The sequence below is a fragment of the Zalophus californianus genome, chromosome 1, assembly GCF_009762305.2.
Source record: "Zalophus californianus isolate mZalCal1 chromosome 1, mZalCal1.pri.v2, whole genome shotgun sequence".
NCBI lineage: Eukaryota > Metazoa > Chordata > Mammalia > Carnivora > Otariidae > Zalophus > Zalophus californianus.
In genome coordinates, this window is record NC_045595.1 from 31485380 (window position 1) to 31508314 (window position 22935).

Sequence of the window (22935 nt, forward strand, 5' to 3'; positions counted from 1 at the left end):
AGGGAGAAGTAGGAGGAAGTAGCATCTCTTTGTAAACGTTTTATTCTTGACATGTAACAGACTCCTGCCTAGAGAATTGTGTCAGCCCCTCCATTCTGCCAGCTGTCGTAGCTGTCGTTCGGGAGCGCCCTCCTGTGTTCTCCTGCACTGACCAGTTTAAAAGGTGTCATTTCTGCCTGAGAATTATAAGAGCTTACACGCAGTGCTTTGTGTGAAGGAATTGCTTTGGAAGATGAATAACCATTGTGATGATAACTGCTATATGCAAAAGAGGGAGATTGATGGTTTTACAAGTCTATGGTTTGAATTCTTAGGTCTGGCAGGAAACCAAGCCCATTCAGATGGTTCTGGAGACTAATGAAAGGATTATTTTCAGAGGAATGCCAGAGTTAAGGATGACATGGGGCTCCTATAATCCGTGGAACCAACTGCAATGGAAAGCCATTATCACCATTGAGTCCAAAGGAGCAAAGAGAAGAGATAGCTTTACTGGAGTCCAGCGAGAGAGCTGGAGCGGCAGGGCGGGGCCCTGGAGGATTCGGCCACTGCTTGAGTTTGTAGCCGAGAGCAGAGAGGGAATAAGGAAGCAATACTCCCTCCCCCACTTTCTTTCCTCCCTCTCTCTTTGATCTTCTTCCGATGCCTTCTACTGGCCGAACCCACCTGGAGGCCTGCTTGCTTTAACCCAGTGATTCTACCCATAAAGGTCAAGTCTTTGGGGGCACAGAGCAGGGCCAGAGTAGTGGAAAATTGGTCTGGCGATGGGGAGAGGGCAATCAAATGGAGAATTACTAGCACACAGTAGTAGCATATTCATAATTGCACTTTCATCATGTTAACGCATCATTCTCATCTCCTGAAATCCCAAAATAAACCTTAAAGCATGTGAACTATTATGACTCAGTTGTATCTTTTAATATAAATAGTCCAAGCAGTTATCCTACCCTTATCAGATTAATTAAATATTCAAAGAAATAATATGAACAATTCTGAGAATTGGAAAATCACTGAAAGACCTTCTGTTGGAGCATTTTGTTCTTGATTAAAATTAAACTATTTTTAAAAAAAATATGCATGTGAACTGTACAAGTGATATATCCTAAAATACAAAAATTGTACTTTTAATCACACATTGGTGAAGGTTTTTTGTTGTTAGAATTAAGCTTCAGGGGTACCCTGGCTGGCTCAGTCCATAGAGCGTGCAACTCTTGATCTTGGGGTTGTGATTTCAAGACCCTATTGGGTGTAGAGATTACTTAAAAATAAAATCTTAAAAAAAAAGCTGCAAAAGGGAAGTGAAACTTTTTTTTTTAGTCTCTGCATATTATCCTTTCAGATCTATTTAAGGTGGATAAATTGACAAGATTCTTACTCAGCCAATCTAGAAATACAAGAAAAGATTTTAAGCTATTAAAATGACTTTATTGAGCACTTGGCTTTGAGAGATGTAAAGATAAAAAAGATATTTACTTTGCTTCCCAAAACTTAAAACTAAACAGTGAAGAGAGGTCCACACCCAGCTATAATAATCAGTGATATGTCCTTTAATAGAAGCATCAGATGTGGGATTAATAAGATGAGAAGTGGCTTAATCTGTCTTTACCAGAGATTTCTTTCCAGTGGCTCATGAATATTTATTTATTTATTTTTTTTAAGATTTTATTTATTTATTAGAGAGAGAGAGAGAGAGAGAAACAGCATGAGAGGGGAGAAGGTCAGAGGGAGAAGCAGGCTCCCCGCTGAGCCTGATGTGGGACTCGATCCCAGGACTCCGGGATCATGACCTGAGCCGAAGGCAGTCGCTTAACCAACTGAGCCACCCAGGCGCCCTCATGAATATTTATTAAAAGTTTACACTTGCCATTATTAGAAATACAGATAATAAAAAGATACCAAAAGGGCCTGAACTCAAGGAGCTAGGGTCAGAGTGAGTCTAAAACTGTTTCATCAAGAGCAGCCAGTCTTTTGGTAGCTCCCCAATGCTTCAAGGATGGATGGCATTCAAACCCTTACCATGTCCCTCTGTGGTCCTCTGATCTGGCCCCACCTGTATCTCTGCCTCCTCAGGTGCTTTGGCCTTTTAGTTCTTCAGTCAAGCCATACTTACTAGAGTCTTTTCTCTTGAGATTTCTTTTGCCTCAGGTGCCAGCTCCACCGTCATCTTAGAACACCTTTTCTGCCTCCTGGTCTCAGTTTAAATGCTGCCTCTTCACAGGATCCTTCCCTGACCTTCCAGATAAGATCCAGGGATCTTATTACTTGTTCTAAAACCCATATATATGGGGCTCCTGGGTGGCTCAGTGGGTTAAGTGTCTGCCTTCGGCTCAGGTCATGATCCCGGGGTCCTGGGATAGAGCCCCATGTCGGCCTCCCTGCTCATTGGGGAGCCTGCTTCTCCCTCTCCCTCTGACGCTCCCCCTGCTTCTTTTCTCTCTTTCTGTCGAATAAATAAAAATTAAAAAAAAAAAGAAACCATATAGAAGCAGTCACTTTGCTCTTCTCCCTCAAACACTTAAATTTATTAGTGTAAATGTTTGATGGATTTCTTCATTACCAGAATGTAAGTACTATAGAGCAGGGTACCTGTTTCACAGCTATGTCTTCATTGCCAAGCATGGTGTTTAATAAGGGTGCTCAGTAAATTGTAGAAAGAAGGAAAAAGAACTGGCTTTTAACCCAAACCCCTACCACTCACCAGCTTGGTGGCTTTTGGTATCTTGCTAATTGGGAGTTAATTTCTTCCTGTAATATGGGAATAATAATGATAATGGCACTTAGTATGTGCTAAGCGCTGTGCTTTTGTTATCTCCTCAATTAAACTTCATCATAGAGGTGAAATGACTTGTTTGAAGTCCATTCGTAAATAGAAAACAGGATTTAACTCCTGATCTGTTTAATTTCAAAAACTGATTGTTCTTCTCCATACCTTTTTGATTGTCCTAGGGGGAAACCTGTAGGAGAGATCTTTGATACAGGGTAGTAGGATGCTTGCCCATTCCGAGGATATTGACATTCATGAAGATACAGGCTTAAACCAGTTTTAGGGAATTGGAGTGTGGGATTAAGTCCATTTCGATGAAAGGGTAAGTGACTTCTCCCCCCCAGCCCCAGGGGTAAGTGACTTCTAAACTCAGTCCTAAAGAAGTTAGCTGGGTCCAAAAGCAGAATGTAGTGCAAACGCCCCAAGGCAAGAACTGGGGCCGGAGGGTGAAGAGCCTTGCAGGCTGGGCCAGGGAGTTGCTACTTGCTGTAAAACGCTGTGGGGAGACAACGATGAGTTTTATTTATTGAAAAATATTTTGGAAGTAAGAAGTCCCAATTTGGAGTCCCCTTTAGAGGCCAAAGCATCCATAGCCTTTTTCCCATTTTGCATTTCTGTAGCAAAGGAAGCATTTTAGCTCTTTCATTCCACTGTAGCACCCAACACAGTAGTGTTTGAAAAAGGAATTAGCGTGAAGTAAGGAATGGGTGTTTATGTTTAGTTGTTTGGTACAATTCTGTTTGTTGTTTTTCTGTGAGGGTAGATGGCCTAGCCTAGATGGGTAGCAGCCTCACACTAGTCACTTCACCTCTATAGCCTCGGTTTCTCATTTGGAAATTAGAGATAATTAAAATGTCTACCTCATAGGCTTGTGCAACATCCACACAGTGCCTGGCACAAAATAAGCTTTCAGGCAGTGTTAGCTGCTACTGTTATTAATACATATTTACTGTCCATTCTGGCCCATGCCTCTTGAATGAATGTGCATTATTTATCAAAGACGGGTTGACTGGGACACAGGAACTGACATTTTTTTTTTAAGATGATTTTAGTGTTTACAAAGATAATACAAAAATTTTTTTAATGTTTTATTTATTTATTCATGAGAGCCAGAGAGAGAGAGAGGGAGAGGCAGAGGGAGAAGCAGGCTCCCTGCCTAGCAGGGAGCCCGATGCGGGACTCGATCCCAGGACCCCGGGATCATGACCCGAGCCGAAGGCAGACGCTTAACCATCTGAGCCACCCAGGCGCCCCAAGATAATAAAAACAATGAATCATCTTACTGGGATAGTCCTAGTGTTTCCTAGATATGTTTATGATGAAATGCAAAATAGGAACATGAGCTACTACTTACAGAACCCATTGTGTATGCCAGGGCTGTGCTTTCTATGCATTATCCCTGGGAAGTAGGTTTGATTGTCTATTTTACAGATAAGGAAGTTATGATCTTTCTAAGGTGTTAACAACAGCTGTAGAAGTAGACATTAAACTATGTGCTTCTCCAAATCATTTTGTGCTTTTAGCATTGTAAAGGGCTGACTTATCTCCCAACAATTTCAGCAGCTCTGCTGGGAGGAAAAAATGGTAACAGGGCTCTTAATTGTTTTTCTAATCTATTGGATTAATTGGAAGCACCAGGCATAGTGTGCTGTCTAGGTCTAATACATAGTAGAGGCTCAAGAAATGTTTATTGACTATAAATCTTAAATCAGATTGAAAAAAGATGACGGAGAAAATCAGTATTAGGGGCTGGCCCCAGCCTGCTTTCTACTAAAAAACAAAAACAAAACAAAAAACAAATCTGAGGTCACCAAAGATTTTAATAGCATAACATGTTTACACAGACTACGGTTGAAGTCTGAGGTGACAAATTTTCCTATGTGTGTTGGAGGGGATTAACTCCTGTCTGTAGAGTTGTTATCTACAGAAATCTGTTTGCTTCCCACTAGGTGCCCTCACTGCTCAAGAAGCTCCTGGCTCTGTCCTTGTGTTGGGCTAATTAGTTTAGTTTCAGTGAAGAAAAACTATGTGTAACGTTAAAATAAACAAAACATAAATGGGAATGTGTAGTTGCTGTCATAACTCATCACTAATGTATTTCAAAGCCAGATCCGACTGATATTTGTATTTTCCTTTAGCTCAGGTAATTCAGAGTTGACATACCATTTTATGGTAATGAGGGGAGAAAGGAGACTTTCTTGCATAGAAGAGCGAGCATGCTGCATTTAAATCTAGATTTCCTCTCCCCCCCATAACAACAGAAAATAAAAATCTTAATTTTTTTGGAGGAACTTTATTATGATGAGGCATTTATTGGACATATCAAACCTGAAAGGTGGCCAGCCAGATGGTAGTTTGATTACTAAGCATCTTCTTTATGATTTATCATGTTATACCACAAAATAAAGATAAAGAGATAATTGTGTTAATATACTATAGAAGTAGTTTATGTAGAAATTTTAAAGTGTAAAACATTAAAAGACTGTGATAAGAGCCAGTGCCCAGACCTTGGTTTCTAATTCCATTCTCCAGTAAAAGGAACCAGACATCACTTAATTCTATGGTTGTGGCAGGGAATAAACAAGATGAGCCTGGAGCATCTTCTAATGCCAGAAAGCACGAAAGTGCTAAAACAAAACAAAACACTAAACACACAGTAGTGAGGCATGTCAGATGAACACAGGTGCCTGAAAGAGCGCCTAGTGGGTCAAAGCTGGGACAATTTAAACAACTAAATAATATCATTTTAAATTATAGCATAAGATATAAAATAAATATAAAGGATAGGGGTGCCTGGGTGGCTCAGTTGGTTAATCGACTGCCTTCGGCTCAGGTCATGATCCTGGAGTCCCGGGATCGAGTCCCACATCGGGCTCCCTGCTGAGCGGGGAGTCTGCTTCTCCCTGTGAACCTCTTGCCTCTCATGCTCTCTATCTCATTCTCTCTCTCTCAAATAAATAAATGAAATCTTTAAAAAAAAAAAAGGATATAATATACATATAATATAGTATAATAATGTTAATATATGTAAAAATATAAACTATTAATATAAAAGGAATATCTGTGTGTCCATACTGATGTAAATAAATGATTGGATAGGTAAGCAAATAGGAAAGAATAGATAAAATCTTCCATGTATAGGGGTGCCTGGGTGGCTCAGTTGGTTGGGCGACTGCCTTCGGCTCAGGTCATGATCCTGGAGTCCCGGAATCGAGTCCCACATCAGGCTCCCTGCTCAGTAGGGAGTCTGCTTCTCCCTCTGACCCTCCCCCCTCTCATGTGCTCTCCCTCTCTCTCATTCTCTCTCTTTCAAATAAATAAAATCTTAAAAAAAAATCTTCCATGTATAGAAGAATTCCAAATGATTTATGTCAATAATCCTCCAAAAGGAGGTGAAACTAACTGTCCATCACTTAAATGTCGGCTGTGCTTAGTAACATCCTTCTAAAGAATACAGTATAGAAAGGTGGAAAGAAAACTTTACAGTGGAGAAACTTGACAGACAGTACCCCAGCCTGCTGATCAAATTAGCATCAACAACGATAAAGTGTACACCTGATATGATATAATGAGAATGGCACTTTATCTCTGTGGTCTTCCTCCTCAAATTCGATAATCCCATTATAATTATGAGAAAACCATTGGAAACTTAAGACTTTCTAAAAATATCTAACTAGTACTCCTCAAAACTGCTGTCAAGGTCATCAAAAAAGGAGTCTGAGAAACTTTCATAGTCTTGAAGAGGAGTAAAGAGATAGGACAACTAAATGTAATGTGATATCCTGGTTGGGATTCTGGACTGGATAAGGACATTAGGCAAAAACTAAGGAAATCTGAATAAAGTACAGACTTCAGTTCAGAATAATAGGTCAGTATTGGTTCATTAGTTGTGACAAATGTAGCATACTAATGGGAGAGGTTAGCAATAGGGGAAACGGGGTGTAGGGTAGAGAGGAACAGTGTGTGGTCTTCACAACCTCTCTGTAAATTTAGCATCATTCTAAAATTAAAAGCTTATTTTTACAAAAAGACGGTGGCAAGGACAAGAGTCTGTAGTTCAAGTTTAATTTTCATCATGCTGGGAGCCTGAAGTAAATAAAAAACCTTGGTGTCCTAGACTGATTATGGTGTAAAGTGGGGCAACTCTTCTTTGCTGTCATCTTGTAAAGCCATGACAGTTTGTTTGCAGAATCAGAGAATGCAGGAATTTTAAATGTTCTCCTATGGAATTTCTTACTGGCATGACTTTTTTTTCCCCCTTTTCTTGTGCCGGGTAGCAGTCCCTTGAGTGGCATTTGCTGTCCTAGTTAATCAGAGGGTAGGAGAAATGAAAAACTCTCCTCTTTCGCCTCCTATGAAGTTTCAATGGGCACTGGAAATGTAGGTCAAATTGCATCACTGTAGAAAGGAGCGAACAGGAAGGTATTTATGAAGTGCTGCCAGCCTCTCTTTAGATTCCGAGTTATGATGAGCCAGTGTTGAGCCAGCTTAGGTGTGAGATACATGGAATCAGAGAGTCATGTTTTTGATGTAGTCCCAGAATGTTACATTTAATCAGTGATAAAAAGATTTCTGTCTAAAGCCCTAGTGAGAATAACTTGTACTGGATTTGTTTAATTTACATCTCCCAGCTTCTGGAATTCTTTTTGTCTCTTATTTATTATTGGTATATTGCAGCAATTTATATTAATTTAGCCAGAGAGATGTTTGAATTGTAGAAACTATTGCTTATGTGTACATGTTTGGTAATCATATAAGTCTAATAATGTATTTTGCAAATTACACATAATCATATGCACAGTGGGATCTTCATTAGCATACAGAAGTCACGAAATATGTTTTTTATTTTTAAATTAGGTTTCAAATACACTGTCCCATAGTTTTCTTTTTTTTTTTTTTTTTAAGATTTTTATTAGAGAGAGAGAACATGCACAAGCAGGGGGAGCGGCAGGCAGAGCAGGCTGAGGGAGAAGCAGGCTCCCTGCTGAGCAGGGAGCCAGATGTGGGCCTCAATCCCAGGACCCTGGGATCATGACCTGAGCTGAAGGCAGACACTTACTGACTGAGCCACCCAGGTGTCCTGGCTTTCTATTTTTTTAATGGCAAAATGTTATGGATTTTTTTTTTTTAAGATTTTATTTCTTTATTTGAGAGAGAATGAGAGAACATGAGGGGGGGAGGGTGAGAGGGAGAAGCAGACTCCCCGCTGAGCAGGGAGCTTGATCCTGGGACTCCAGGATCATGACCTGAGCGGAAGGCAGTCGCTTAACCAACTGAGCCACCCAGGTGCCCCAATGTTATGGATTTTAAGATAAGTCTTTAAATACATGTTTGTATTTAACATTGTAACTACTTGCCCTTTGTTAAGACATCCAGATATTTACTGCCCAAGTGCTCTCTCTTACTCACATTGTCATGAACGGTAAGCATCCTGACAACAAAACCAATTGTAAAACCTACTCCATTTCTACTTTCTCCTTGCCTCTATTAAGATCCTGGGTAGTTTGTATACAAAATGGGAAATCCGATGATAAAATAATTGCACAGGTTTGGGTTTTATTTAATCTTACAGGTTGCATAAATTATTCTGTGAAATATGTTTATAATCTAACATACTTTTAGTTATTTTTGACTTTTTATTTTGAAATAATGAAAGATTCACAGGTTGCAAAGAGAGTTCAGAGAGGACCTGGTTACTCTTCACCCAGTTTCTCCTATCAATTACATCCTTCCTGTCTATACAGTACAATATCAAAACCAGGAAGATGACATTGGTATAAAGTATGTGTGTAGTTCTGTGTCATTTTATCTCGTGTAGATTTATTTAACCACTACCATAATCAAGATACAGAACTATTCCAAAAACAAAAATCTCCCTCATGCTATCCTTTAATGGTTATAGTCATTCCCGTTACCTTCACAACCCCTAACTCCTGGCAACCACTAATCTGTTCTCTAGCTCTATAATTTTGTCTTTTTGGGAATGTTACATAAATGTGATTTTTTGAGATTGGCATTTTTCATTCAGCATTTTAAAAAGAATTTAATTTTAAAAGAAGCATCAATGTTAACCATTTAAAAATTTTATTTATTTTTTTAAAAGATTTTGAGACAGAGAGAGAGAGCACAAGCTAGGGGAGGGGTCAGAGGGAGAAGCAGACTCCCCACTGAGCAGGGAACCCGTCGCGGGGCTTGATCCCAGGACCCCGGGATCATGACCTGAGCTGAGGGCAGATGCCCAACCCACTGAGCTACCCAGGCACCCCAAAAAATATATTTATTTTTAAAAGAAATTGTTGTCCAGAGTTTGATTAACTGATTTTCAAACCTGTACTTTTCTAGCTTGGGTGTTCTATAGTCAGTTGCTATATTTGAACAGCAGCGAAAGTCGTATATGCCGACGTAATAGCTGATTATAACATTAACCTTTCTGCCTACTGTAAAAGATGATACTGCAAAGTTAAAGGGAAAATTACCCCGGAAAAAGCCCATCCCGCCAACAAATTAAATATTACAACTGTTTTACTGAGCAGGAGTAAGAAAACCAAATGTATACTTTAGTTATACCAAATAAAGTAACTGACCCACATTTGTGTTCATTTCTTCTTGAAAGAACTTCTCAAAGAGAGACTCTTTGGAACATGATACTGAAATGAATAGCAGTTTAAATATTTGCATTAATTAGATAATGAAAGATCAGAGAATTGCTATACAGATCTTCCTCGACTTATAATGGGGTTACATCCCAATAAGCCTATCAGAAGTTGACAATGTTGTAAGTCGAAGATGCATTTAAGACTCCTAACCTGGGGTGCCTGGCTGGCTCAGTATGCAACTTTTGATCTCAGGGTTGTAAGTTTGAGCCCCACTCAAAAGAGATTACTTAAAAATAAAATCTTAGGAACAAAAATTATTTTTTAAACGCCTAACCTGCCTAACATCATAGCTTAGCCCAATCTATCTTAAACCTGCTTATATTAGCCTACAGTTGTGCAAAATCATCTGACAAAGCCTATTTTATAAGAAAATGTTATTATCTCCTGTAATTCATTGAATACTGTGCTGATAGTGAAAACCAGAATGACTCTATGGGGACAGAATGCTTGTGAGTCGGTTGGGGACCCTCATGACTGCAGGGCTGACTGGGGGCTGTGGTGCTGCTGCCCAGCATCACAAGAGAGTCCTACCACATATAGCTAGCCTGGGAAAGAGCCAAATCCAAAATCTGAAGTATGGTTTCTACTGAATGTGTATTACTTTCACACCACTGTAAAGCTGAAAACTCATTAAGTCAAAACATTGTTAAGTGAGGGACCTTCTGTATGTGGTTAGTGTGAAATGTAACCATAGGAAGGCCAGTGTCTGCGTCAAGTGTCTGCATCATGACAACACTGTCATAGTAGGAAATGGAGTCCTGTGGTAGATGAAGGATGGGAACAAACAGCCTCAGAAGGAAAAAATCTTCCTTAGATGACTGTAGGTTGTTTTCTAACAAAATATAAAAAATATGCTAGGAGCCGTAGGAGGACACATTGGTATTTTGCTGCACAGAATGATACCATGGCTCTAGGGAATCCCATGTGGCCAGACCTATGTAACTGAGCAAATAGAAGGTGAGTCCCCAGGCACCATTTTACAGCTCACTAGCAATGAAGGGGGATGTGAGCACACACTCCTGGGCTTGCCCAGAATTCATGTTCCTGAAAGTTGTGTCAGAGCAGATTTTTTTATAAATGAGATACTCTTGTAATTGGCAAATGATCTTTATTTGGCTCTAGCTCCTAACATTTTAGGCAGTCTTCCTTCCTGTAAGAAAATATTCTTTGTAGTTAAAATCAACCTTTACTTATCACTTTAACAGTTTTCTTTTTTTTTAAGATTTTGTTTATTTGAGAGAGGGAGAGAGAGGGAGCCAGCCAGCAAGCACAAGCTGACGGGGGTTGCAAGGAGAGGGAGAAGCAGACTCCCCGCTGAGTAGGGAGCTAGATCCCGGGCCGCTGAGATCATGACCTGAGCCAAAGTCAGATGCCTAATGCCCTGAGCCACCACTTTAACATTTTTTTCTGATCATCTTGTTTTCTTCAAGCAGCATAGGATTGTACTTGAAGTAGCTGCTGGGATAGAGGAAAAGGGAAGCAATCATTTATCGATCATCAACTGTATGCCAGGCACTGTGCAAAGTGTATTAAATAACTCTCTGTAGCAAATAAGTCAGTTTTCTTGGTCAGATTTACTTAAGAGGCCTGCTGCTCAAAACAATATGTATGTTATGTATTACATATATTTTAAGATACATGTATGCTAATTTATATATAAGTAGATAAATTAAAGAATATATATCTATTAATTTCTGTACTCATGAAGCAATGTGTGAAGTGATATGGAATATAGGGATGTAAGGCCTACCCCTCCCATTAGTAGCTCTCTATCCAGATGAGGAAAACCAATTTTAAGTAGAAGAAAAATCAGCTAACTACAGGAGTGAAAACTGCTCAGTGCATCAATGCAACATATATAATAAGGCAATCCATAAGTAATTACCAAATAAATCCTTCAGATTGTAAATGTTCAGAGGAGGAAAAGATTATTGATCTCTGACCCTTGATTGTGTTACCTGTAAAATGCAGATGATACCTACCTCATAGTGAGAAATGAATAAACTGTGTAAGTAAAAGCCTTATTATATATATTGCCTGTTAGTACACCTTTAATAAATCATAGCTGTACTGTTAATAATTAAAATTATAATAATAGCAATAGCACTAATGCTGTATTAGGGTGGGCTGACTGTTGCTACACAAAACTTTAGTAGCTTAATAAAATACATGTGCATTTCTCACTCAAGTCACAGATCGGTGTAGGTTGGCAAGGAAGCTCTTGCTTTACCCAGTCATCAAGGGGTGAAGTTTTGTGGCTCTGCTCACCTCTAGTGGCTTGGAACCCTCTCCATTTTACCAGCCTAGGGTATGAGAGACTGAGGATCAAAACAAGGAGGTTTATATGAATCAAGCCTAGAAGTGGAACCCAACATTTCTCTTCATATTTTAAGGACTCACATAGCTACACCTTACTGCAATGGATATTGGGAAGTTTAGTGTGTGTGTTTAGGAAGATGAAGAATGTGGATATAGGTTGGCATTGGCAATCTTTATCTCAAATAATATTTAGAAAGGGTTATTAAAGAGGAGGGACTGCCCCTGGATCTTTTCGAAAAGCCAGGAAAGTTGTAGTAGGTTGCCCAGCCTGCCTTTATTTAGGTGGCCTTACTTAAAGAGGAAGGGTAGAAGAATTAAAAAACAAAAACAAAAACCACAAAACCCTGCAAGCATTATCAATAAAAATTACATATTTATCCCACTAGCAACTGCCTCTACTGTGAGCCATTTGGTAGTGACCTTAGGCAAGCCATTTAACTACTTTAGACCTCCATTTCTTCACTTCTAAACATTCTTCATAGAGCTATGGTGAACATTAAACAGGACAGTGCATGTGAAGTACTTAGCACAGGGGCTGGCCCAGAGTAAACATTTAGTAAAAGTTGTTACTGTTATTGGTAGTGTTAATAAGTATGCCTCCAGAGTGAAATACTTGGTAGCTGTTCATTTATTTGACATCTTTTCTAAAGGACTGTGTTAGAGTAGCAAAGGAGGATTTGACTGAGTATATTTGTGTGGATTTTAGAATTCTATAACCCTACTTCAGTAACAGGAGATTAATGTCCCCCTGGCTGAATATTGGGGGAGAAACCCTTTCTGCCCCTCCTAGGCTCCCCTCTTCCCTGTCAACACCACAGACTTTTTAATTCCCCTATCAAGAGGACAACAGGAGTCATGGACTTTACTTTTCATCCCTCCTTCCCCTTTTTCATCGATAGGTGGATTTGGCTGGGAAGAGTGAGGGTAGATGCCAGAACAGCTACATATTGCTCAGGCGTAATTGCAAGTTCTTAACAAGGCAGGAACACCACCCCCCCCCAACTGCCACACACACACACCCCTCCCCCCAGGCCCACATTATCTTCAGTGGTTGGGTAGCTGTTAGAACCTGGAGTTCCATTGAATTCAATTCTATTCAGCAGGGTTTTATGAACGCTTAGCATATCAGGCCCTGGGGATGCAAGGATGAAATGTTGCAGACCCTGCCTCGAAGAAGCCTACTGAAGCAGGGAGGGGTGATAACCTGAAGAGGTTTATCTGAGTTTGTTTTGAAGGCTGGTTGTGAGTTACTTGGAAGGTAGGAAGGAAGGAGTGTAGGGTGGTAGGAGCAGCAGGTGGGGAGAAACAGGTAGGAATTGCTGTGCAGGGTAGCAGTAGAAGGAACAGTTTTCAGCTCCACGTTAGTATGCAGCTGCCACAGTTCTGCCCCTTTTGGGCCTCATCTCACAAGTCTCAGTTTTTTCTCTGCTAAAGGAGGATCATAAAAGTTCCTACATCATAGAACTGGGAAGATGAAGTGAGAATGCATGTAAAGGGTTTACTGTGTGTTGAAACTGGGCGCACAGTTAGTGCTTAGTGAATGTCAGCTGCTGTTAGTATCCTGTGCTTTTGTAATAGACCTGCAAATCTACTGACTTGAGCAAGTATTTTGCACAAATTGGAGATTTATTGACAATTTTACTATTCTTTTTGTTTTTCCTTTAGGCTAATGGTGAAATAGTGTACTATAGTCACGCTTGATGGACAGATGGCTTACCCCTCAGTTAAACAGAGGAGGGGGGCAGTTAACCTCAGTGAAGCCTGGGAGAAAAGGGGCTCGAGATAGGAGAGCCATGTGACCTGAAATGGCAAGGGAAGTGAGGGATGGCTACACTGAAATCTTCCTGAGAAGGGAGGGGCTGGTGCCAGGCACTGGCAGGAAATGGAGGCTCCTTTAACGCAGTTTTGCGGAGGGTCAAGAAAGCCCTATGACTAACTGCGGGAGACTAAAATGTATCCTTGAAACCTAGGCCAGAGGTATGGGAGTCCTTACTAGTAAGCGATTTCAGCTCCCTGTTTAGCAGTTATGTTTTCATACTCTCATTTGGTGTTCAGTGGAGTGACCCTGAGAGCAGGCCCTGTAGCTCAGTAGGTGGGAACACTCCAGCTGACCTTTGAGGAGGTGGATACCCAGAAGCACCGTTGAAAAGTCTGGTTGTGTGGAGTATAGAGTTTCATTCTTAAATTTGCTTTGCCAGGGAGAAAGCCTGTAAGGGAGAAAGGTAGGAAGAGAATGAGTAAACTCAGGGCCACGCTAATTCATATTTTTGGAGAATTACAGGGGACAAGTAATCTGTTTTGAAAATGTTTGGTCTGTGGTGTTTCATGTGGGAGAAGAGCCTGAGGATTATCGCATAGGCTAAGGTCACACACAGGAGATAGGTGTATAAGGAAAACAAGTGATGCAGCCAGGTGGGAACTTTGAAAAGAATGTGCCCAGTGAGTGCCAAGGGGTGGCCCATGACGGCATCCCAGTTATCCCGCGTGCAGGGGAGCTGCCCCCTGGTGGCCACAGTTTTTAACTTTCCAAGAGAAAAAGGAAATAATGGAATTTTATGTAAGCCTTCCCACCTTTTAAATATTAGCGACAAATTCCGTTTTTCCTCTAAGATCGCTAAAGTAACAGACAATAAAGTGACCTGTTTTAGGCCTGTGGACTCTGCAGCGAGCGTCAAACAGTGGAGAGAAAAACGTGCAGTCCAGGCTGCGCAGCTGAATACATGGTCAGCTCTGGTGCCAGGCACGGTGCCTGGCATGGAGCACATGCTCAGCATGTTTTTGTTGAATAAACGGGGCAAACCTCTGTTGCTAGTCATTCTTTCCATGTGCAGAATGGAGTGATTGGAGTGAGCCTCCCCTCAGTTCTAACTTAGAAGATAGAGATCCAGTCAGAACTTGTATTGCCCTCCTTGCAGGACCCTCTCTCCCCTCTTCTCTTCCCTTGCATGCCCTCTCCAAGCACCTAGGGTACCTAGGGGTTCAAGCTTCTAGATTTTAAGAAGGTTTAAGAAATAAAAAGAAAGTTCATATGGTTACACTTCGATACAAGACTGATTCAGTTTAGCCTGGTTTTCTTTCCTCTATCATGGTCAGTACATTTTTGTTTAATTTTGATAGACTTGACTGTATAATAACTGATCCAGATTATAGTGAGGCTCACACAGAATCTTACAAGTACATAAAAATGTTCTCCTAGAAAATAAGTCCTTTTCCCTATAAAGGTTGATAGAACATTGCTCATGTAACATTGTGGGCTTTTCTCTGTTTAAAGATAATGAGAGGATTTTTCTGAACCGTTGGGCATTTCGCAGACCCTTCTTTTACAACAAATTCTGGTGATATCTGCCCTTTTTAAAATAAAAGTTTTTACTGTCTTGAGCAAGATTATTTTTGTTGCACTTATCAAGAATCAGTTAACATTAAAGCTCAGAAGAGGGGAGCCATTTACTTTACAGGTCTGTGGGATTCTTAAACCCTTGGGAAAGGAAATGTTTTGGGCCTCTGGAGGACCATACCTGGGACAGGAAAGTCCAAGAACAACCCTCCCCCACCCCCCCACCACCAACCGGTTCCCTGTCTCTCCTCTGGGATTTCATGGCCTCCTGGGTTGGATTCTCTCTAAGCAGGATGTGTTATTCTTCTCTTTGCTGACTGGCTTTTTCTTACAGACTGAGAGTGCATGGGGGTAGCTTGCAGCCGAGACCAGAGTAGACCCTCTTCATTCCAAATTCTAGTTCCAAGGAGAACAAATGGAATGTCTTAGTTTGGGTCATGTGTCCAACTTCAGCCAAAACAGAGGAGGAGTTTGGAGTCGCATAATACAAATATCATTTGGCAGGGAGTTGAGAATTATGTAGTACTTAGAAAAAAGAGTCACCATGAGCTAGGCAGCTCCTCTAGAGAAGAAAGGCATCTTCTACAGTCTTACCCTCCCCCCCACCAAGTATATAAACGTGTGCATCTCTCAGGATTTTGGAGAAATCCAGTTACATATTTTTTTCTTTTTTAAAGATTTATTTATTTATTTGAGAGAGAGAGAGAATCTCAAGCAGATTCCCCTGCTGAGCATGTAGCCCGATGCGAGTTCGGCTCTATCCCAGGACCCCGAGATCATTACCTGAGCCAAAACCAAGAGTCAGATGCTTAACTGACTGAGCCATCCAGGCGTCCCTATATCTTTTTTATTTACTTCTCTCCCATCTCTGCCTGTCATTTAAAAACTATCTTATTAAAAATTCTATTTATTGAATGTTACATAGTAGGTGGTGAATGAATAAAATCTGTCCAGTTTTATGTTTCTATTCTTCGAAAATACTCTCCAGTCTACCTTTTAAACAGTATCTCTTTGTCTTTGCAAGACAAAATTAAGTTGCTGTTTAGGCAGTTTGGTGTACTGGTAAGGGAACTAAATAACATCAGAGGCCTCCATTCTCGTTCCAATTCCAAACCATTTATTTACTGGGCAATCTTGAGCAAATTATGACCTCTGTCAGTCTGTTTCCTTGCTAGTAAAATGGGGACCCTAACACCAGCTTTTTTGAGCACAGTGTTCTTGTGAAGATAAAAAAGGAGAACATATACAAACATAGGATAGTTGTCTTTCTACCCCCTGTTCTAAGAGAAGTTGCTATTTTTAAATGCTTATTTTTAGTAACTGCCACTACCTTTTTTTCCTCTAAGAATAAGAGTTTCCCTTAAAGCATTTTTAAGGTATGCAGGCTAGTAAATGGTGAGTTCTTTTAAAGGTAAATGCTGTCCTGGGGGTGATCTCACGGCACCCCAGATCTGATGACTTCCTTGCATGCTTTGGGGATAAGGCTGGAGTGTCCTGATGGAAAACGGAAAAATAGCTTGACCTAATGAAATCCTATCAAGCACAGAGTTTAATCTGATGCCAGTGTTGTTTCACCTTCAGTCTGCTCTGAAGGAATCCCTGGCAGTGAGCGGGCTGAATGGTTATCTCTAACCAAACATCTTTATTGGCTGTCTCTATCCTGGTGAATTGTAGCTTCCTTTGAGTGATTTTGCATAGCTGGAAAGTGTTTAGGATGCAAAGAAATGAATTTTGGCTCAGGACAGACATGTTAAGCAAGATAGTGGCTTTTATTGGAAATAAGGCAGAAAAAGAACACTAAAATGGAAATCAGAAAACTTTTAAAAGATAGGAGACTAGGAAGGAATTAGAAATCTAGGGAAGAGAAACATCTGGCTTATAAAGATTGGAAGAATGATTACTGAATGCTTACATTACTGAATAACATTTTGTGGATGAATGAAACAAACTGTTTTAAAAAGGGAGAGGGAAAGGATATGATCCAGGAATAACTTAAGAGCCAATAAAGATAATTATGAATAAATGTTCAAAACATGGTATAGAATTTCAGCTGCTGACTTTCAGAGATGCTTTATTAGTGTCTCAGACCATAGAAATTTTTGGCTTACTATCTTAGAGTATATGAAAGTAAATAAAAATTAAGCAAAAACAATCTTCTTACTACCCATCCTTGGTATATAGGTTATAAGGATCATAGGAAGAGAAGTGTATTAATAGTGAATTTTTCATATGAAATCACCCTGCCTTGTGCTTTACACCTTGACAGCATTTGCTTCATAGCGTGTCATTACCTGTTTTTGCTGTTCTTTTTCTTGTGCTGCATGTCAGACTTGAAAACCGGCTTAATTTCAAACTCTAGTTTGTTAGCTTCCAATCCCTTGACTCCTTAACTCAGTGCTCCTCTCCAAATTAATTTTAATAGTAACCACATTCTACTTGAAATATATATGTATGCATGACTATGAAAATATGTGTGTGATGAAACACATAATTCCCTTGTGCGTTTTAGGAGGATGGCTTAATTGAGTTTTTGTTTTCTATTTGTAGTGTTATGAATTGCTTTTTTTAAATTGCTGAATAATAAAGGACAGAGTGAGCTCTCCAAATAATAATCTCATTCAGTGTTGTGTGTGTTTTAAATTTGTGATATTGACAGGTTTCATAGGAGCAGGCCTTCTGAATAACCACTTCAAAAATTAAGTGAAAAGTCATTAGTGGCAAATTACACACAATGATTTTAAGTCCCAGGAGGCTGCCTGTATGTACACATTGAATAGTCATTTGTTCTTAGGTTATTGTAAATATAGCCAGTTAAATTCACTGTAAAAAGGAAAAAAGAAAACACAACTGAATTGCATTTGTTGTGAAATTGGTAAAGTGCCTCTAATTTTAACAGTTTGGCATTTCAAAAGACATAAAATAATTTTGGAACATCTGGCAGCGAACGAGATTGTAGATTCCTGACTAGCTTTATCCATTGTTTCATCCTTTTTTCCCTTTTCTCTTTTTGTAGATCTGAACGGAATTAAGAAGAAAGAACTTCCACAATCATAGCAGATGAAGATCCACTGGTAAATCGATCAGAATTTTGGCCTGCCCTCCAAAGAAAAGGTAACTGGCTGTCCCAACATAGTACAGCCGAATAAATGCAGCGCTTCTGGTTATAACAGAGTTTGACTTTTACCAAAGGATGATAAAACTATCATAAATTAAAGTTCCAGGTATCTGAGTAAGATCTCCAGTATGACCCTGAAATGATCTTAGTAATATGAAATGACAGTGAATTTAAGAGTACAATATTTTTTGGTGTGTGTTTGTCAAAAGAAGAAGTGCTAAATAATCACCCCCAACTTATTAACACTGTAGGAGGACTTTGGAGATAGGAACATTTCCCACCCTCCATCTCTTATCTACCTTTTTCTAGGAATTTATCCAAAGACATGCTCTTGTGTTTCTGTTCAGTTCCACTTTCCCTCACTCCTGTTTTCTTCTCTCTGTAAGCAGTGCCGACCCAGCTGCTCAGGGCAGGGAAGATCCTAAACAAATTTTAAAATAGGCAGGAGTTCTTCAGACACACGCTCTGGGCCCAGTGCCTTTGCCCAGATTGCCAGGCGGTGTGTGCTCATGAGCAGTCCTAGATCACTACAAAAATAGAAGCGACTCTTAATTGAGTTTCTCACTACATATTTGCCATTGTGCATTTAATATTTGGGGAGGAGGGTGGTAAGTTTCACATACTGTGAAAAAGAGGAAAAAATTCCTGGAGGAATTTTTATTAAAACAAAACAAAACAAAATCCATTTTCCCATCTACTCCTGAAAGGAATGAGGGAGCTTGAATTTAAGATGCAGTTTAAGATGAGTCACTGAGGGATAAAACTGAACATGATCCAAATAGGGAAGACCAAAGGAGTTTCAGCTTCTGAAATGGATCAACTTGTATATTTAGGCAACAAATGCAGGGCTTCAAACAGTTTTAGGCAACTGTAGCAAAGATGGAAGCATTTTGAACAACATGAACGTTCATCCTCAGAGATAACATTTTGAACATTACAAACAGAAACGGGAGCTTCAGGGAGGATGTAGCAGTTCTGTTTAGGTGCTTAGAACAAGTGACTGGATATCTCTGAAGTCTCTACCTTCAAAAGGGGCCCTTAAAATTTTCTGACCTAAAGCTGAGAGGCCAGCATTTCAGAAGTATCCTTCAGGGATCATCAAAGTCATCACAGAGGATGGCATTCATTGTGGAATGTCCGGAAAGTGCCAGAGAAGCAGCGTTTTCCTAGATGGTGGTGAGCAACTGGCAGAGGGGAGGTAGAGAGAAAACACATTTGACTGAAATGCTAAAGGAGCTCTTTAGTCTGTAGTTGTTCACTGAGCTGCTACTGTGAGCAGAGGGATTGTCCTTGAAGAGGAAGAGAGAATAGGAGGTGGTTTTCACAGGCTACAATTATGACTTATTCTTTTTTGAGTAGTATTTGGATGAAAGATTAATTTGATACCAGGAAGTCAATGACAAGGGGCAGGGAAGGAAGAAGCATAACAAACAAGTCCTCAGGAAGAAGTGTGACAAACTCAAGTCCAGACCGGTAGGGGAATGAAATGGGCCAGGTAGAACTGCGAGGAACTGTCAAATTCATGACCAGTCTGAAAGGGCAGCCCCTTTTCAATGCCAGCTGATTATAGGCCCAGTACCCATGCAGCAAGTGTTTCTTGAGTGCCCACCCGTGTCATGCTGTGCTCTCTGGGCATTGGGGATTAATTAGTAAATCAGAGGGACAAAAGTCCCTGCCATTGTGCCACCTACTTTTTCATGGCAAGAAACAGATAATAGAAAATCTAGTAAGTAAATATAGTATGCTAGATGATGGTAATTGGTTAGAAAAAGCAGGTCAGGGTAATGAGAACCAGGTGTGCTGATGAGGGGCGGAGTTGCAGCATTAAATAGGGTGTCACAGTAGGCTTTTTGAGAAGGTGAGATCTGTGCATTAATGATGAAGGAGTGAACATTTCGTGCAAAGGCCTAAAGCGGGAGTCTGCCTGGGCCTTCCGAGAAAGGAGAGGGCCAGAGCTGCATGAGCGGGCAGGAGAATGATAGGAAATAAAGTCAGACAGGTACAAGACCAGTGGGTACAGCCTTAAAGGCCATCCCCCAGGCCTTTTATTCTGGGAGGAGAGGAAGGCCACTGGAAGGTTCTGAGTAGAGGAATGGCTTGATCTGACTTCTCTTTTTTGTTGTTGTTGTTTTTTAAAGATTTTATTTATTTATTTGACAGGGAGAGCACACGTGTGTACAAACAGGGGGAGTGGCAGGCAGAGGGAGAGAGAAGCAGGCTCAATGCAAGACTCAATCCCAGGACCCGGATCCCGCTGGGGATCGTGACCTGAGCCCAAGGCAGACGCTCAACCGACTGAGCCACCCAGGCACCCCTGTGACTTCTGTTTTAATAAAAGTGCTGTGGCCACTATATTGAGATAGGCTCTAGGGGGCAAGGGTAAAAACCAGTTAGGCTGTGGGTATTATAATAAGCCAGGCACATTTTTAAGGGAACTGAACTTGACTTCAATTATTTTCCTTGAGTTTTTCAATGATAGCAACTAATTTAAGAAAGAAAACAGTTTGAGTAAACCTAAATAAGTCTGGGATTCTGCCATCTGCTGACAGTTTGCTACCTCACCTATAGAAGTGGAGAAGGAATTCAGAGGGTGAGAACTTCGGGGCAGGCTACATTGGGGAGGGTAAGAGTTGATTTGAAACTCACATGAAAGCTTGACTTTGTTTAGCTGGTAAAGCTGAAGGAAGGGAAAGATAATGGCATGCAACTATTCATGATAGCCAAAAAGTAGCAACAACCTAAATGTCCATCACTGATGAACAGATAAATTGTGGTACTTCTACACAGTGGGATATTATTCAGCCATAAAGAGGAATAAATTATAGATATGTGCTCCAACATGGATGAACCTTGAAAACATTATGCTAACTGAAAGAAGCCAGACACAAAAGGCCACATATTGTGTGGTTTTAATTATGTGAAATATCTAATATAGGCAAATCTATTGAGACAAAACAGATGAGGTTTCTACAGGCTGGAGGAGGGATGGGAGAAGGGGAGTGACTGCTTAATGGGTACAGGGTTTCCTTTTGGGGTGGTGAAATGTTCTGGAACCACATAGTGATGATGGTTATAGCATGCTGTGTATGTACTAAAGGCCACGAAGTTATACACTTTAAAGTAGTTAAAATTGTGAATTTTATGTTTTGTGAATTTTGCTTCAATTAAAGAAAAAAGAATGGTACACAGAAAAACATTTGAGGGATATCTTTTAGGTCCTGTTTAGCTCAAGTGGAGACTTTGTAAGGGGGACAGATGGGTGGTAAAGCTGGAAAAAGGATGTTGGGCCAGGTAATGAAAGGTGTTGCCTGCTAAGCCAAGGAGTTTAGAATCTCTTCTGTTGGCAGCTGTAAGGTATAGCAGCGTATATTCCATGAGGAAGAATGGGACTGAAGAGGGGCGCCTGGGTGGCTCAGTCAGTTAAGCGGCTGCCTTCAGCTCAGGTCATGATCCCAGAGTCCTGGGATCGAGCCCCATGTTGGGCTCCCTGCTCAGTGGAGAGCCTGCTTCTCCCTCTCCCTCTGCCTGCCTCTCTGCCTACTTGTGCTCTCTCTCTCTCTGTCAAATAAATAAATAAAATCTTAAAAAAAAAAAGAATGAGACTGAAGAGAGGTTGGTACTTTGGAAATCCCAGCTTCTGTGTTTCAAAGCAAAATAAATAGCTTCTGGCCTTATCAGTCTGTGATAACTGCTATTCACTTGGTAAAATTTTGTAACTATGTGAGGGGATGGGATGTGTCAACTAATCTTATTGTAATCATTTTGCAATAAGTGTATCAAAATATGCACATCTTAAACTTACATGTTATATGCCAATTATATTCCAATAAAGCTGGAAGAATTGAAACATTATATAAATATGTATGTTAATAAAAAGTCCCTTTAATTATTCTTTCACTTCCTGTTCCCCCTAAGTCCAGAGTTATCTAGACTGTTTTCTATGCATAGACTTGTCATCTTTATCACTATTACTGTTTCACAAAAATAGGCACATATTATGTACGGTATTTTGCATGTTGCTTTTAAAAATTTTTACCTTGGCTCTCTTTCCACTTCTTTCTTTTGGACTGCTACATTATATGCTGACTTCATTTGTAAAAACAAACAAAAAATGAAAAGCAAATGCTATTTACCTCTATTACAAAGAGGATGAGGTATCATAAAATATAAAAGCTAACAATGAGTGCTTACTATGTGACAAGTACTGTTCTAAGCATATTACATAATTGAGTCCTTGTAACAGCTTCATAAGGTAGGATACTGTTACGGTACTGCATAGATGAAGTGTAGATACTGTTACAATCCTTCTGTTAGAACCTAACTGAGGCAGAGACAAAACCTGTCCTGTTAAGGTCCAGAATTAGGCAGTGGCAGAGATGGGCTCCAGGACAAGTTTCAGCTCCCACTGATGGTTGTCCTGAGGGACCTTGTGGCCAATGGTATGAGATCGTAGAGATTTTTCAGAAGTCAGTCTGGAATTTTGTGTGAAATTTTCCAAGTTTAATGCTGGCTTTAAAAAAATTTTTTTAATTGAAATATAATTCAAATACCACAGATTTACCCATTTAATAGTTTTTAATATAGTCATAGTGTTGTGTAACTGTCACCTCTATGTAGGTCTGAACATTTTCATCACTCCCAAAGGAGGACCTTATTTCCATTAAGCAGTAACTCCTCATTTTCCCCTCCCCTCAGGTCCTAAAAGCCACCCATTTGTTTTCTGTGTGTATAGATTGGCCTATTCTGGACA

At 40.2% G+C, this 22935-nt stretch overlaps 1 protein-coding gene across 1 annotated transcript in view; it reads left to right on the top strand.

Moving 5' to 3' along the window:
- ATXN7 (ataxin 7) overlaps nucleotides 1-22935 on the top strand; it is a 137512-nt gene that overhangs the window by 15181 nt on the left and 99396 nt on the right. Inside the window, exon 2 of the mRNA XM_027583443.2 lies at nucleotides 18084-18181. The gene's annotated coding sequence lies outside the window, so the exon portion shown is untranslated. The remainder of the gene's footprint in view (nucleotides 1-18083; nucleotides 18182-22935) is intronic.